This window comes from Sciurus carolinensis, chromosome 1 (assembly GCF_902686445.1).
Source record: "Sciurus carolinensis chromosome 1, mSciCar1.2, whole genome shotgun sequence".
Classification (NCBI taxonomy): Eukaryota; Metazoa; Chordata; class Mammalia; order Rodentia; family Sciuridae; genus Sciurus; species Sciurus carolinensis.
The window spans coordinates 77,579,542-77,591,937 of record NC_062213.1 but is presented as its reverse complement, the minus strand read 5'-3'; the positions used below and the strand labels follow the sequence as shown (position 1 = coordinate 77,591,937).

Genomic DNA, 12,396 nt, shown 5'->3' with positions numbered 1-12,396 from the left:
TGGAGGAAAGGTACTCAGCTCCCGATGACCAGGAAGTGAGAGAGAAGGAGAAGAGGAGCTGGGGAACAAGACATAATCCCCAAGGACCTACTTCATCCAGCTATTTTCTACGCAGTTATCACCAAGTACCACCCAGTACCCCCCAGTACAGTAGTCCTTTCAAATTATTAACCCACCAAATGGATCAATCCACTGATTATACTAGGATCCACATATTCTAATCATCTCACCTCCTGCACTCACAGGAGTTTGGGGGACACCTCATATCCAAACCATAACAATGGGTATGCTACTTATCCTGATTCCATTATACAAAATGCACATATCGAAACACCACATTATACCCAATAAATATGTACAGTTATTATGTGAGAGTTAAAAACACAAAAAGATGTTACGTTCACTGAGGAATACTTTATATATAGTAAAATTTTCCTGATTTTGTGGTCTATTCAGTTTTGACAAATGCATGTGGTTATGTTAAAGATGTAAAGATAGAACATTCTTATCATTCCAGTGGGTTCCTTCTTGCCCCTTTGTATTCGATCCTCCTCTCCCACTCCTATTCCCTGGAAATCACTGCTCTGATTTCTGTCCTATGGTGTTGCCTTTTCCAGAATGTCATATAGGTAATATTGTATCGGGGGCTTTTCTGTTTTAGTAAAATGCTTTTGAGATTCATCCTGACCACAATATCATCTTTAGTTCATTCTTTCTTTTTAATTAAATTTTATAATGCTGATTGGTGTTACATCAAATGGATGTATCACACTTTGTTTATCCATTCACTAATAATGGACATTTTAGTTTTTTGTGTGTATCAAGTTTTTATAAAACTGATGCAAACATTTATCTACAGATGTTTTAATATCTTTCGAGTAAATAAATACCTGGGAGTAGAGTTACTGGGATATTCTGGAATCATCTTAAGTTTCTATGGGATGTCCTATGAAACTCATAAATTGTTTTCTAAATTAGTTGTACCATTGTACTCTGACCAGCAATGTATGAGAGTTGTAGTTGCTGTGTAGTTTTGCTAGTACTTTTATTGACAGTTCAAAATTTAAAAAAATTCTTTGGTAACGTGTCTGTTCAAATCTTTTGTCCATTGTTAAAGCGAGCTATTGTTTTGGTCTGAACTGAAAGAGTTCTTTATACATGTCCTTAACTAGATATATACTTTGCAAATATTTTCTCCCAGTCTGTAACATTTTTTTTGAACAATTTCTTTTAGTATCTTTGAAGAACATGTTTTTAAATTTTAATAAAGTATAATTTATAATTTCTATGTTTAGTATCTTTTCTAAGAAATCTTTGCCTACCCAAATATATTTTTATATAGTATGTTTCCTACCTTTAAAAATAATGACAGGACTGCAGATGTAGCTCAGCAGCAGAGTGCTTACCTAGCAGATGTGTGAGGCCCCAGGTTCCATTTTCAGCACCACAATGAAAGAACATAAAATAAAATTAAAAAGTAAAAAATGAAATGTGATCAATGTTTTTATTTAACTTCCAGACCAACATCTTTTCAGTGACAAAAAACTCTAAATTTCAGCAATGAATTTGATCATTAATCAAAAAACTACATTTTCTGTTCCCAGAAAACAATGTCTGGATTATAATAATAATGATTATTTCTGGATAATAATAATTATTTTCTGGATTATAATAATAGCAATTATTTCTGGATAATAATAATTTCCAGATTATGTTGCTATTCAGTAATTTTTCCATATCAACAATTGAAGGTTCTGCTTTATATGTAGAGATATTTTACATGAATATATATTTTCTAAGTGTCATAACTGCACTTCTACATTTTTTCACACTTTCTCTTGTGTTGAATCTTAAATCACTAGGCCAGAGATGTCTTCTGGTTTGCCAAATTCTTCTTCATCTATTTGTAATCTGTTGTATTCTATTCATTGAGCTTTTTTTTTTTAATTGTAAACAAATGGGATACATGTTATTTCTCTGTTTGTACATGGCGTAAAGGCATACCATTTGTGTAATCATAAATTTACATAGGGTAATGTTGTTTGATTCATTCTGTTATTTTGTCCCTTCTCCCCCACCCCTCTCATCCCTCTTTTCCCTCTATACAGTCCTTCCTTCCTCCATTCCTGCCCCCCTCCCTAACCCTAACTCTAACCCTAACACTAACCCCTCCCACCCCCCATTATGTGTCATCATCCACTTATTAGCGATATCATTCTTCCTTTGGTTTTTTGAGATTGGCTTATCTCACTTAGCATGATATTCTCCAATTTCATCCATTTGCCTGCAAATGCCATAATTTTATCATTCTTTATGGCTGAGTAATATTCCATTGTATATACATACCACGGTTTCTTTATCCATTCATCAATTGAAGGACATCTAGGTTGGTTCCACAATCTGGCTATTGTGAACTGAGCAGCTATGAACATTGATGTGGCTGTATCTCTGTAGTATGCTGATTTTAAGTCCTTTGGGTATAGGCCAAGGAGTGGGATAGCTGGGTCAAATGGTGGTTCCATTCCAAGTTTTCTAAGGAGTCTCCACACTGCTTTCCAGAGTGGCTGCACTAATTTGCAGCCCCACCAGAAATGTATGAGTGTACCTTTCTCCCCACATCCTCGCCAACACCTGTTATTGCTTGTATTCTTGATAATCACCATTCTAATTGGGGTGAGATGGAATCTTAGGGTGGTTTTGATTTGCATTTCTCTTATTACTAGAGATGTTGAACATTTTTCCATATGTTTGTTGATTGCTTGTAGATCTTCTTCTGTGAAGTGTCTGTTCATTTCCTTAGCCCATTTGTCGATTGGATTATTTGCATTCTTGGTGTAGAGTTTTTTGAGTTCTTTATAGATTCTGGAGATTAGTGCTCTATCTGAAGTATGATTGGCAAAGATTTTCTCCCACTCTGTAGGCTCTCTCTTCGCATTGCTGATAGTTTCCTTTGCTGAGAGAAAGCTTTTTAGTTTGAATCTATCCCAGTTATTGATTCTTGCTTTTATTTCTTGTGCTATGGGAGTCCTGTTGAGGAAGTCTGGTCCTAAGCCGACATGTTGAAGCTCCGAACCTACTTTTTCTTCTATAAGATGCAAGGTCTCTGGTCTGATTCCGAGATCTTTAATCCATTTTGAGTTTAGTTTCATGCATGGTGAGAGATATGGGTTTAGATTCATTCTGTTGCATATGGATTTCCAATTCTCCCAGCACCATTTGTTGAAGAGGCTATCTTTTCTCCATTGCATATTTTTGTCCCCTTTGTCTAGTATGAGAAAATTGTATTTATTTGGGTTTGTGTCCGTGTCCTCTATTCTGTACCATTGATCCACCTTTCTGTTTTGGTACCAATACCATGCTGTTTTTGTTACTATTGCTTTGTAGTAGAGTTGAAGATCTGGTATTGCGAAACCCCCTGTTTCACTCTTTCTGCCAAGGATTGCTTTAGCTATTCTGGGTTTTTTATTCTTCCAGATGAATTTCATAATTTCTTGCTCTATTTCTGTAAGGTACATCATTGGGATTTTAATTGGAATTGCATTGAATCTGTATAGCACTTTAGGTAGTATGACCATTTTGACAATATTAATTCTGCCTATCCAAGAACATGGGAGATCTTTCCATCTTCTAAGGTTTTCTTTAATTTCTTTCTTTAGTGTTCTGTAGTTCTCATTGTAGAGGTCTTTCACCTGTTTTGTGAGATTGATTCCCAAGTATTTTATTTTTTTTGATGCTATTGTGAATGGGGTAGTTTTCCTAATTTCTCTTTCTGAAGATTCATCACTTATGTATAAAAATGCCTTAGATTTATGTGCATTGATCTTATATCCCACTACTTTACTGAATTCACTTATGAGATCTAAAAGTTTTCTGGTGGAATTTCCTGGTTCCTCTAAGTATATAATCGTATCATCAGCAAATAGGATAGTTTGAGTTCTGCTTTTCCTATTCGTATCCCTTTAATTTCTTTGGTCTAATTGCTGTGGCTAGAGTTTCAAGGACGATATTGAAAAGAAGTGGTGAAAGAAGGCATCCCTGCCTTGTTCCAGTATTAAGGGGGAATACTTTCAGTTTTTCACCATTTAGAATGATATTAGCCATGGGCTTAGCATAGATGGCCTTTACAATGTTAAGGAATGTTCCCACTATCCCTATTTTTTCTAGTGTTTTGAGCATGAAGGGGTGCTGTATTTTATCAAATGCTTTTTCTGCATCTATTGAAATAATCATGTGATTCTTGACTTTATGTCTATTGATATGGTGAATGACATTTATTGATTTCCGGATGTTGAACCAACCTTGCATCCCTGGGATGAAACCCACTTGATCATGGTGCACTATCTTTTTAATATGTTTTTGTATGCGATTTGCTAAAATTTTGTTGAGAATTTTTGGCTCAATGTTCATTAAGGATATTGGTCTGAAATTTTCTTTCCTTGATGTGTCTCTGTCTGGTTTAGGTATCAGGGTAATATTGGCTTCATAGAATGAGTTTGGGAGAGTTCCCTCCTCTTCTATTTTATGGAATACTTTGAGAAGTATTGGAATGAGCTCTTCTTTAAAGGTTTTGTAGAACTCGGCTGAGAACCCATCTGGTCCTGGACTTTTCTTTGTTGGTAGGCTTTTGATGACATCTTCTATTTCATTACTTGAAATTGGTCTATTTAAATATTGTATGTCCTCCTTGTTCAGTTTAGGTAATTCATATGTCTCTAGAAACCTGCTGATGTCTTCGAAATTTTCTATTTTGTTGGAGTATAGATTTTCAAAATAGCTTCTAATTATGTTTTGTATTTCAGTCGTGTCTGTTGTGATATTTCCTTGTTCATTCCGAATTTTAGTGATTTGGGTTTTCTCTCGTCTTCTCTTTGTTAGTGTGGCTAAAGGTTTATCAATTTTGTTTATTTTTTCGAAGAACCAACTATTTATTTTGTCAATTTTTTGTATTGTTTCTTTTGTTTCAATTTCGTTGATTTCAGCTCTGAGTTTAACTATTTCCTGTCTTCTAATACTTTTGGTGTTGGTCTGTTCTTCTTTTTCTAGGGCTTTGAGCTGTAGTGTTAGTTCATTTATTTGTTGAGTTTTACTTCTTTTATTAAATGCGCTCCACAAAATAAATTTTCCTCTAAGTACTGCTTTCATAGTGTCCCAGAGATTTTGATATGATGTTTCTTTGTTCTCATTTACCTCTAAGAATTTTTTAATTTCCTTCCTAATATCTTGTTATGCATTCATCATATAATAGCATATTGTTTAATCTCCAGGTGTTGGAGTAGTTTCTGTTTTTCATTCTTTCATTTATTTCTAACTTCAATCCATTATGATCTGATAGAATACAAGGTAGTGTCTCTATCTTCTTGTATTTGCTGACATTAGCTTTGTGGCATAATATATGGTCTATTTTAGAGAAGGATCCATGTGCTGCTGAGAAGAAAGTGTATTCGCTCTTGGTTGGATGGTATATTCTATATATGTCTGTTAAGTCTAAATTATTGATTGTGTTATTGAGATCTATGGTTTCTTTGTTCAATTTTTGTTTGGAAGATCTGTCCAGTGGTGAGAGAGGCGTGTTAAAATCACCTAGTATTATTGTGTTATGGTCTATTTGGTTTCTAAAATTGAGAAGGATTTGTTTGACATACATGGATGAGCCACTGTTTGGGGCATAGATGTTTATGATTGTTATATCTTGCTGATTTACGCTTCCCTTAAGCAGTATGAAATGTCCTTCTTTATCCCTTCTGACTAACATTGGCTTGAAGTCCACATTATCTGAAATGAGGATGGATATTCCAGCTTTTTTGCTGAGTCCATGTGCATGGTATGTTTTTCCCCATCCTTTCACCTGTAGTCTATGGGTATCTCTTTCTATGAGGTGAGTCTCTTGCAGGCAACATATTGTTGGATCTTTCTTTTTAATCCAATCTGTCAGTCTATGTCTTTTGATTGATGAATTCAGGCCATTAACATTCAGGGTTATTATTGAGATATGATTTGTATTCCCGGTCATTTGGTTCATTTTTAAAATTTTATTTATTTATTTTTTGACACAACTTGGTTCCTTTATTTGACAGTTCCTTTAGGATAATTCCTCCCTTTGCTGATTTGATTCTTTGTGTTTTATCTCTTCCTCATGGAATATTTTGCTGAGAACGTTCTTTAATGCTGGCTTTTTTTTTGTAAATTCTTTTAGCTTTTGTTTATCATGGAATGATTTTATTTCATCATCAAATTTGAAGGTAAGTTTTGCTGGGTATAAGATTCTTGGTTGGCATTCATTTTCTTTCAGAGCTTGAAAAATGTTGTTCCAGGCCCTTCTAGCTTTTAGGGTCTGGATTGAAAAATCTGTTGATATCCGTATTGGTTTCCCCCGAATGTAATTTGGTTCTTTTCTCTCACAGCCTTTAAAATTCTGTCTTTATTTTGTATGTTAGGTATTTTCATTATAATGTGCCTTGGTGTGGGTCTGTTGTAATTTTGTGTATTTGGAGTCCTATAAGCCTCTTGAACTTGATTTTCCATTTCATTCTTCAGATTTGGGAAATTTTCTGATATTATTTCTTTGAATAGATTGTTCATTCCTTTGGTTTGTTTCTCTAAGCCTTCCTCAATCCCAATAATTCTCAAATTGGGCCTTTTCATGATATCTTATAGTTCTTGGAGATTCTGTTCATGATTTCTTACCATCTTCTCTGTTTGTTCAACTTTGTTTTCAAGGTTAAATATTTTGTCTTCAATATCTGAAGTTCTGTCTTCTAGGTGTTCTATCCTATTGATTATGCTTTCCATGGAGTTCTTAATTTGGTTTATTGTTTCCTTCATTTCAAGGATTTCTGTTTGTTTTTTTTTCAATATCTCTAACTCTTTATTGAAATGTTCTTTTGCTTTCTGTATTTGCTTTTTTAACTGTTGATTTGTGTGATCATTCAATGCCTGCATTTGCTCTTTCATCTCATCGTTTGCTTCCCTGATCATTTTAATTATGTACATTCTGAACTCCCTTTCTGTCATTTCTTCTGCCATGCTGTCGTTGGATTTTATTGATGTCACATCTAGATTTGTTTGGGGCATTTTCTTTCCTTGTTTTCTCATATTGTTCAGGAATCAGTGGGTCATTAAGATATTGCAGATTTCCTCTATTGACTTATAATGTCCCTGAAGATTGCTAGTATATCCCCTCTTATCCTTCAGTAGCCTGAAATCTTGGAGGAAGTTGATAATGCGGTGCTCCCCAAGGAAGCTGCCTCTGTAGGGTTGGTGACCCTCAGGTGGGGTATATTCTCTGATAGTGGGCAGAGGTGCCTCCACTTGTTGACCAATGGTCATCCAAAGGGGAACTAGGCTGCTGGCTGAGGCAATACCTGTTTGTGCCTGTGTCTCTGGTTTTACTGTCCTTGTGGGAAAACCTCACCTGGCGGGGAAGACTCACCCGGTGGGGAGGTCTCGCTGGTCAGTTCCCCTCCTAGAGGTTCCCCTCAATCTACAACTACCCCCTGGGCTGGGCTGTCTTCCTCTGCAACGTTCCCAGGCGCCCGGACCTACCTCTTGGGCCTGGGAGCCTCACCCTTCGCAGACGAGTCTCCTTAGGCTGCCTCTTCTCAGAGAATCTGCCCACAGTCCTGGAAACTTCGCTCCACCCCTAGGCGTGTCTCTGTGCGGCTCTTCCACCAAGAAGCCGCCTAGGTCCTGGGACCCTGCTCTGTAACTAATTGCCTGGCTATGCGGCCCCTCCTCTGAGCCGCCACCTGGAGCCCTGTACAATAGCTCCGAGACCCAGAGACCCGCCACACACCTCATCCTCCAGACAGCCGCCCGGTGTTCTGACACAGTCACTAGGAGTCCAAGCAACTCATTTCGTGTCTCCTCCTCCCGCCAACCGCCCATAGCCCTAGGCAGTCACTCCGAGTCCATGTGACCTGCCCTGTTCCTCCTCCTCCTTCGGGTAGTCCCCTGGGTGTTCAGGAGCGGTGACTCAGAGACCAAGCTACCCACCGCGCTCCTCCTCCAGGCAGGCCACCGGTGTTCAGGAGCAGTCGCTTTGAGTCCAAACAACTCACCACTCGCCTCCTCCTCTGGCAACTGCCTGTAGCTCTGATGCAGTCACTCCTAGACCAAGCGACCCGCCACGCTTCTCCTCTTCCTCCGGACAACCCCCGGTGTTCAGAAGTGGTCACTCTGAGTCCAAACAGCTCGCCACACAGCTCCTCCTCAGGCAGCCGCCCTGAGCCCCAGTGGTTGCTCCGAGTCCAAGCGCTGTGCTGAGCAGCCACCTCTACGATGTTCCCAGTGGTCCGTGTTTACCGCTCCAGTGGGGGAGGGGCGTCTCACTGGGCAACTCTACTTCACAAAGTTCCCTGTGTTCCGGGACTACCACCCCATCCGGGACGCCTCCCCAACGGGAGAGACTCACCCGGCGGATTTGAGTTGGTCCCAAGTCTGTCACTATCTCCTCTTTTGAATCCTGCGTCCTGGAGCAACATGAAATGCAGCCGCCCTCTAGTCTGCCATCTTGAAACCCTTCATTGAGTTTTTAATATTAAAAGTTATATTTCCTTTTTTCTCCTCATTTTGAGAGTTTCTATTCAGTTGTTTAAAAACTATTCTGTTATTTTCCATTTGTCCTACTTGGTTTTTAAAGCATTCTGGTCATTTGTTTTTATGTTTAATCATTTAAAACAAAATTGTTTGAATTTCTTCCAAGTCTTTTTCAATAAATTCCTTTGGGGAACTTGTGCTTAATAAAATGTTTTTCCTTTTTGTGACCTGTGTCTTCATGAGCTCTGCAGCTTTTAATTCTGAATCGATCTTTTACAGAGGAATGTATGTATGTGTGTATTTATGTATATTCTGTGAGAGTGTTCTAAATTAGGAAGTGACAACACAGGGCAATTTTATGCTCACTTGCTGATGGGTCCTGGGATGAGGGTAAGGTGAGGGTGGGGTTGTCAGTGTTCCTGGATGTGTTTGTATTCATTTATTGGCTTGAAGTTCACATATATGGAAAGTGGCATATCTTCAAAACTGTACTTGGTGCAGGTCTATGGATACTGTTATCTCACTTTATGGCCTTGATATTAAGCAACATTCCCGATGCTTCCTAAGGTTGGTGGGGAGATGTGTGTGTGTGTTTGTGTGTGTGTGTGTGTGTGTGAGAGAGAGAGAGAGAGAGAGAGAGCGAGAGAAAGAGAAAGACGGAGAGAGTAAGAGAGCAGGGGACTCCTTCTTCTGCTTAGTGCTGGCTTATGGTAACATTTCCTCTCCTTGAGTTCATGTCAAAATCCCCCTGACCTTCTGACCTTGATCCCTACGACCAGTCCGGGTGGTCCCAGTAGCTTCAGGTTGACCTTAGTGTTCAAGCTTTGCCTTCATTTTTAATATCTTACAGCTGGGATTTTCCTACTTTTTAAGCTTGTTTATATAATTGGAAATACTTTTCTACTTAGTGTTTTAAGTGTTTTATGTTTTTAGCAGGAACAGGTGATCCATCACACTTCCAGAAATCCAGTCTCCTAGAAGAGTCTGGTTTCTGATATAAAGCACCACTACTTAAAATTTAGTCTCTACATTTATTTATAATTTATTTTGGCTTCAAATGTTTTAAATAAATTGCTGAACTGTTTTCCAAAAGAATAGAAGATGAATTTTCCTACTTGACGCTTACAACTTTTATAAAAATCCAAAGAAATTCTCTTAAAAATTCTGCTTCCAGACAATTGTGCCCCCACCATCTAAGTCTCCATTTATTCTTCAACTTTATTTGCCAGTTAAATAGTTTTCACACTTTAGTTTTATTCATTGGCTATGCCTTTTTCTCCTTGAATTACCAGGATCACCAAAGGAGCACAAGTTTTTCCTATTGTTGCATATTTTTGTTTGTTTTGCTTTTCTTCTTTCATCAAATAATTAATGCAAAAATATTCTAATTGTCTGCCTGTTTGCTCCATTTATCCTTTTGGAAATTTATGGATAATAGAAAATTCTTATTTGAGGGAATAAGTATCTGGTCCATTTTATGTCTGGAGCAATGGGAGCGGGTACAGAAGAACCCAGTCATACATGGTCACACCAGATAGATTTCCAAAGGGAAGAATTGTATCAGAATAGGAGGCAGCATGCAACCCAGAGCTTCAACCTCCAAAAGTAAGTACACAGAGAAGGGGGCAGCCATGGAGGGAATAGAAGATGGGAGAGGATTCTCTGAGTCTTATTGGACCCTGAAGACACTGAAGGATTTGGAAAGACAGAAAAGGGAGAGATTGTTCAGAAAGGGAAACGACCTCATCAAAATGGAGTGTGCATGGAATATGAGGCTCAGAAAAGGAACCAAAACATTTCTCACTTCAGCAACAGAAAGTAAAGAATACCCAAGGAAACTCTTCTGCAAAGAGAATGACTCAGTCACTCTCTTGAGGGGATCCATAAGGAGTACTTTTACAGATGGATGAATTGGCAGCTGCACTTCATTCGGTAAAACAAAAACCAACAGGCAAACATGCTGTTTATGGATATGAACTCAAAGACCTCTCCAACCACAACTTTTTAATTTTTCCTCACATATTTTTAGACGGGATGAAGTGACACCCCCCCCATCGTTGTGGGATAAAATCTAGGATTTGCTTGGGAAACAAAATGAGAAACATGTTCAAGTTGCTGAAATGGAGGAAGGCGCATCGTGACCGAACTTATCAGAAGCTTTTCTCAGCATCCCCCTTCGTCTTGTCTGCTAATGGTTCTCCTCATAATGATTCCTCTGTTGCCAGCCCTTGGAAACTTATTTTTTTCTCTAGATAAATGGAGTCATACTGGCAATCTTTAAATAGCCCTAGTCTCTGTGACAGAAGACATGCACTCACCATTTCCAGCATGGACTGTGAAACAAGGGACCCATGTGCTTCCCACAAAGGGTTATTTTTACAGGACTTTCTGATGTTCCCACCTGTGACCACCACTCCTATCTCTGTATTTTATGCTGAAGTTCATGGGAGTTTCACATTTTGCCCTGGAATCTGTATGGGTCTTATACTTCAAGGGCAAGAACAAATTGCTGGCAAGCTGTTATAAACACATGTTTATAATCACCAACATTTGCATTGCTACAAATAAAAGATGCATTTCTTCCTACACAATTCCAATGAAGATGGTAAGGGAAATCTGTTTTGAGTTAAACTTCCTCCCTTTGATATGTGTTTCCAATTGCTAACCAAATGCTCTTCTAATTTTGTTTGTAGGAAGCTGAACCGACACCAAGCAAAAGAAGCCTGTTGTTTGGACTACTTTCTAGACTTGGCTATTCTGGAGGTTGATGTCACCAACACTCAGATATCCAGGAAGAAGTCACCTGTTGGATTTAAGAAAACTCAGTAAGACACTGCTACAATTTTTTTCTTTTCTTTTCTTTTTTCTTGTGTGACTGCGGCAGAGACCTAATTACCTAAAGCACTTTTGCATAGGAATTGAAGAAAACTTTATCTCAAACTGAAGAACTAGCGGAACCCATGGAGGTCATAGAACAGGTGAATGGAAAGACTTTCCTGCCCATGGATGGTCAACTGCGAGCAAACTTCTGCGGTGGGGCCAGGTTTCTTATCTCTCTTGTACTGTGTCCTTTTTGCTCACAAGTATCTCTTATTAATAATCTTGTTAATTTTCCCATTCATGTTTCTGAGTTCTTCTGCTTGTTTGTTCCCCTTCCTCCACTGCACACTTCTCCTTTGTTTTCCTGTCTGGACCACACATCCACCCACATAGTGCCCCTCTTACCAGCCATGGCCACCTTAGCTTCAGGCACAAGAAACCTCTTCCTAACTCCTTATCATAACTGGAGACACCTATCCATCAATATCTTGACTGGCTTTCCCAGTTTTGTTCTTCTTGTTCCTTTATTCTCTTTCTTATCCTATTCTCATGGTTTGTTTGGTGGATTGTTCTTTGATGCCCTCAACCCCATAAAGAATACAGAGATTAATGCAGGAGTTCATTTATTGGGCATTTTTCTCCATATTTGTGTCTATATCTGGGCTTCTGCCATCTAGAAACAAGGCAAGTAAAGGGAAAAGGAAAAAAGGCCAAGCTAATACCCAAAAGTTGTCAAGATTGTGAAAACTAAGGTCTCCCATGGAATAGTTGTGCTTGATCCCTAATTGGAAGAGCACCTCCAGAAGAGTTTCTCTGAAGTCATTTGAGTTTTAATGAGGTCAGAAGTAATGAGGACACTGAAATTGGTAACATTGTCATAAATAAAGAATAGAGAGCAATTTCAGCTCTTATCATTAGCAGGCAGACAGATTGATGGTATTTAATGGTCAGAAAGCTAGGAACCTGCCTACTTCTTGCTAGAATCTTCCTTAGTTATATTTTGTCTAAAATTGTTTTATTGCTATTGTTATGCAAACTGTG

At 38.4% G+C, this 12,396-nt stretch overlaps 1 long non-coding RNA gene across 1 annotated transcript in view; it reads left to right on the top strand.

Annotated features, from left to right (window-relative positions):
- Positions 1 to 12,396, top strand: part of LOC124988758 (uncharacterized) — a 198,701-nt gene that overhangs the window by 58,906 nt on the left and 127,399 nt on the right. Inside the window, exon 3 of the long non-coding RNA XR_007109486.1 lies at positions 11,229 to 11,360. This is a non-coding gene — a long non-coding RNA (uncharacterized LOC124988758). The remainder of the gene's footprint in view (positions 1 to 11,228; positions 11,361 to 12,396) is intronic.